Source organism: Schistocerca americana, chromosome 2 (genome assembly GCF_021461395.2).
Source record: "Schistocerca americana isolate TAMUIC-IGC-003095 chromosome 2, iqSchAmer2.1, whole genome shotgun sequence".
NCBI lineage: Eukaryota > Metazoa > Arthropoda > Insecta > Orthoptera > Acrididae > Schistocerca > Schistocerca americana.
The window spans coordinates 163,821,118-163,827,117 of record NC_060120.1 but is presented as its reverse complement, the minus strand read 5'-3'; positions in this window follow the sequence as shown (position 1 = coordinate 163,827,117).

The following is a 6,000-nucleotide window of genomic DNA, read 5'->3' as shown; positions in this document are numbered from 1 at the left end:
ACAAGTCAAGAGTCCCTACCCACTATTCATTACTCCTTACCTTATTACACATATACGTATCCATCGACACTCGTCAATATTTCGTCATTATAAATATGAAGCATAATCAAATAACTCATATAGCCTCAACCTATTAATCATAAACATACCTCAGCAGCATAATACACATCGTCGTCGTAAAAATAACATCATAACACCTCAGTCAAATCTCAAAATCGTCGTAGCTTCCTCCAATAATTAAAAAAATTCTCTGCTCATGTCAAAAGTGTCATCTGCCTCAAACGTACTTTAAAAATCATGAATCCATACCAAATACATCATTCAAAGCTCTCATAGTATCACAATGGTTCCGAAAATATATGAACAGTTCACAAAGTACAAACAACATACAATTTTGTAAGTGTGAAGTTATCCAACGGTGTAATTACGTAAACGTCTGTCAGTGATGTAGTAAAATAAATGCTTGTCTCTCTCAGGTAAATAATCAGACAGCTGTGTAATTTGTGTGTTAGAGTAATATGGTACCGATGTGTAAAGTTGTATAAGCAAATACCATATTAGCTAGGGTTCCTTGTGGTTGCCACACACATGGTACACAAAGTAAGCATGTACCCCCCTGAGGATAAATGTAATTATACCCTCAGGTGTTACAGATTACAGCAATAGAATGAAATATATCACGGAAAACTTTCTTTGTAATTCAAAAATCTTGAAAAATAAATGGCTTAAGTACAAAATTGATCACTCAAATACGTGTACTGTAGCGCTAAATGTGCGTCTTGCTGTAAGATAATTCTGTGGAAGTGTCGTAGTTATCGTCCTCCGAAAGCTAAGTTCTGCTGAAGTCAATGTACTTACCTCATGATAAACAAAAGTGAAATGCTTTGCGTATAGATATCGTAGTTATTATGCTTATTGGCGTGATGAAGAAAGTACTGTACAGTAACGTATTGTTGTGCCACGAAAAAGGCTGTCTCATTGTTGCTATACCACAAAAGTTACTACTAAAACATGTTTTTCTTTCCAGAATAAAACAGAAAACTGTGCAGATATAAAACAGATACACCGCAAAAGCAACATTGTAAATTGTCACTCATTAGTAGCGTCGTGATAAAACCGTGTAGTTGTCACATAAACTAACCACTGTGTCGACTGGTATCTCACAGAAAGTACTTTAAACCCAGAATGTATTTTCAAGTAAACCAAAATGTTGCATTAAAATCTCATTAGCAGTACCAGTATAGGTTCCAAGTATGTAAGCCTGATAGTCGTTACGTAATCGTGCAACTAACAAGCAAGAATGTACAAATACAACATTGTGTCGTCTGTTCACTATAACAATGCATTCGTCATTTCTGTTTAAATAAGTTCTCTTGGTTCTTGATTGGATATTTAACTTCAAACATTGTTGTATGTTAACAGATTCTAAATCTGACAAAGCATACTAGAAATGTGAAGTGAAAAGTTTTATGGCAAAGACAAAGTTAAAAAGCAGATTATCTTCCAATAAACGGTTTTACATTTGAAACCTGGTGTAAACCTTTACTCTTCATAGTACTCAGAGTTTGAACTTGAATGCAATTGTCATGCGGTATACGTCGGCAAAGAATACTGGAATTTTTCTCAAGGTTAGCGTCTATGTTATTTTTCTCTGAGCCAGCCGGCGCACGTGGGTGCCTGCGGCGCGAGTCATTGTCTGTCTCTTTGTTGGCGCGCGTTGTTATTGGGATTAGGAGACCTAACTTCTGCAAATTCGCCTTGCCGAGAGGGCCCAGCTCTGTTAGAATCCCGCCAGTTCTGATGAAATTCACGTCTGTCGTTTTGTCGGTAGTTTACATAGTTTCTTGTTTGTCGGTCATGTGGTGGAGAATTTCTCCCTGAATCGTAACTCTGTGCCGAACTGTTGCGTCTGAAGTTATTCTGCCTTCCTTGATAATACTTGTTTTGGTTCCCATATTGTCTGTTTCTCTGATTGTCTCTGTGATAGTCATTACTACGGAAATGCGATCTTTCTCTGTAACTATTATTACTCTGCCAACGGTTGTCGTACGGGTGGTGTCTATTTTGGTCACGATTTGCGTTGTGAGAATAGCTTTGTCGTGTCCAGTTATTATTTCTTTCATCGCGGAATTGCGACGGATGTGATCTGTAATTGTTGTGCTCCTGCGTTCCGCGATTGTCAGTGTCAATTTCCAGTTCTTGTAACAGTCCCTCAAATGCTTCAATGTCGTCTTTGCAACGTCCTGCCAAAATAATATGTCGTAAATGTTCAGGCAGTTTGATTAAGCAGATGCGGATGAGTTCTGAGGGGCTGTATGGGTTTGAAAGATACTGATTCTTATGCAACATGTCTTCAAAATATTTCACAAGACTGGAAAATTCAGATTGTTCGAAACGTTTCATCATTATGATGCTACGTTTTACTCGATCTTGTGTGGCTTGAGACCAATATGCTGAGAGGAAGGCATGGTAAAACTCTCCTTCACTGTGGCAATCGTGAATTACCGATCGCATTCTTACAGCTGGTTCATTCTCCAAGTAGCCACACATAAATTCTAATCTGTGCTCTAATGACCAGTTGGGAGGAAAACAATGAGAGAATTGATGGAGCCATGCTTGTGGATGAATGTCGTTGCCAGAATTCTTAAATGTTTTGAATTTACGTGTAGTAATGAACAGCTTATAGTCAAAGTCATCATGTCGGCGAGTCGCATATCGGTCATTGTTACGTCGTTTCGGCGGTTCCATTTCAAAATTCGGTGCACCTTGCCAATTTCTTTCATAACTTTCGAAATGCCCTGTGTTATTATTTTGTGGCTGTTCCGTATTTCTGTGTCCCTCTTCCCGTATTGGGGCGCGAGTATCCTCTGAAATACGTAATTCTTGTATTACCTGTGTCAGCTGATCTTGTACTTCTCGGATTTCTCTTTTGTACTGTGTATTGATTTGATTTTGATTCTGTTTGAATTTTCTAATTTGTTCATACTCTTCTGTGTCAGTGAAGGCTACAGGTCTTGTGTCATTCAGATCATCATCTACCTTTGTAGATAAGTTAGTGACCTTATCCGAAAGTTCGGCTACTTTCTCCGATAGTGAACACATTTTTTCAGCGTGTTTTTCTGAACCAAGTTTCAGAGTGTCCATTTGTGTTGAAATCGTATCTACTGTGTCCTTTAAGTTTTCTTGAGTTTTTGCAAGTTGCGTAACCGAATCGGTAGAAGCAACTGAGTCAATTTTAGCTTGCAAGGTGTTGTGATTTTCATGAACAATGGTTTGCAGTTCTTTTATGGCTGCTTCGTGATTCTGTAATACATTTTCATGCCGCGAAAAAATGGGTTGAAAATGCTCACAAATTTGTGTTTTTATGTCACTACAGACTTTTGACATTTCGATTCAATGTTATGTAACTCACTAGTTAAATCTTCACGTGTTTGTTCAAGTGTGGTGTCTAACTTTTGAAGATTTTGTCCCATTGCGTCTAACTGTTGCTGTGTTTGTCTCTGGTGTTGTTCCATTGTGTCTAACTTTTGAAGATTTTGTTCCACTGTGTCTAACTTTTGCTGTGTTTGTCTCTGATTTTGTTCCATTGTGTCTAACTTTTCAAGCTTTTGTCCCATTTGTTGCATTAATTGTAATAACAATGCACTGGTGTCTGAAACATGGTCCTCAGTGCTTTTCGGCAGTGAAGTTGCACCGGCAACATTCACATTTTGACAAGCAGAAAATGTGTCTTGACTCATTTGAGAAAACGGTGAGAACCCAAAACCTGAGTCTACAGTATTTGCAAAATTGTGTCCTGTCATTCCCGATTCCTGAGGCAAGCTGTTGGCGACCGATCGATCGATAATGCGTCCCTCTCCACTAATTGTTTCACTGTCCACGCCATTGTTTGCCGCCTGCTCCATTTCCCTATGCACAGTTACCAAATTACTACTTTGAATGTCTGTTAATTCATTACTCTGCGGCGCTATCACACTGCTTTCGTCTTCACTGTCATTTCTCAGTTTACTTTGGAGCCTAGTATTACGTTTTTCACACGCCATTATTGTCACAATATTTCACACGACAACACAGAAAAGCACAATTTGAAGAGCAAAAATAAGAGAACACATTAACATAGCACTGAAAATAATATTTAGTTAATTGCAAGCGCAGCTGTGAAAAACTTGCTGCAAATCTACATGCATGCCACAACTGTTTTACTGTACAACAATGAAAGGCTACAACTACAAAGGGGATTCTCTCTACAATTACGCGCTAGCAATAAACAAAAGCTACACTAAATACACAAACTACAAGAAAAAATCAGAAGATTCCAGTGAGGTATCCTAGGCTAAGGGTCGACATATGAAACGTCCCCTTTTTGAACAATTATACATGACTGTGCTTAAACTGACACACAATATTTTGTTAGCGCAACGCAATCTGACTTTCAAAATTCCCTACAAAAGAATGGCCCTGACTAACATTAAACTATACCTTTCACAAATCACTTACCTCACAAAAATCTTCGCTGCTCAAGCTACTGCAATACAGCGAGCGCCACTACTGCCAGCTAAATAAAAGATTCAAACTTTGGAAGGCACTAACTACTGATAGGGATAGTTAGCAAATCAAAGATATTAATAGAGAACAAACAATGTATTTACCTTGATATCATCATATATAAATATAGCAGTTCATGACAAATTTCAAACCTCCGCCATCTCTCTCCCCACATCCACCACTGCTGGCGGCTCACCTCCAACTGCGCAACGCTACGCGCTGTTCACAGCCAGCTGCCTAACACTACAATGGCGAGTATTACAACAATGCAAAGCAGCCACAGACTGCACACAGCACAGCCAGTGATTTTCATACAGAGGTGGCGTTACCAATAAAAAAACCTAAACAGCCTACTTACATAAAGAAAACATAAACAGCCTACTTACACGTGTTAACACATCCCGGATACGCTCGACATTTTCATCGGACGTGCATGGCCGACCAATGCTCTTGCCTTTGGAAATGCAATCATCTTCCAAGAATTCTGTATGCCAGTCATCAAACTGCTGACTCGACGGCATATTCACGTTCATTTGAATAATGAGATGGCTTCGCGCAAATTGTAACACACAAAGTGATTTCTCCTGTGGTTAGTTGTCATGTTGCTATAAACAACACCACGGCTGTGTCAGAACTTTGAACCTACCTGTAACCAGTGATATGCGCAATGTTTCTGTGTTCTATATTTTTTCTCTAATAAACCAGTTAAAACTTTCTAGCTGTCAAACCTTCCGCATGGCTTTGAACGTGTCTAAGGACTCTTAATAGTTTACAGCCAGCCTGATTATCCGCTACACGGGGCTAGTGACAGGTGAGCAGAGTAGCCAGCAGCTCGCAGGCAGCAGGTAGTGGCCGCGCGCGGCTAAGTGGCAGGTGACGAGACAGCCGGACCCTGGCCGTCCGGGCCGGCACTCTAGGCGGTGCGTTCCCGGCATCTAATTGCCGCTGCCTAGCAACCGAGCCATTGTCCCGGACCGCACAATGCCGCCGACCCCAATGCCCACACGGGAATGCCATTGTGCGCAATCCTCTCATTATTATCAGCTCATGGGAGAAGGTCTTTTCATCTCGCCTTCTCCGCCTCGCCGGTGAGGAGTCGATTATTATATCTCAGGCATTTTTGTTTTAATGATGAGACATACCATGATTCCCAGTTTAAGCTCCCGGTGTGACTGTACAATCGGCAGTTAATAGTTCGTGACGATGTTCCAAGCATTATCTAAAGAGGACTGCGTGAGAAACAGAAATGCTATCAGACTCAATAAGCCCGTAAAGTTTCATTTCAGTGTGCCCTATACGAAAATAATGAAGAACTAAACAAGTGATACATTCTGAATCTTTATTATTCAACATGCTTTGGAGATCATAATATAAAGAAGGCGGTACTAATACCGATACGTCGTTACACAGCACAAGAAACAAGCGGAATTGGTATAGTATACCAGTAGTTATACT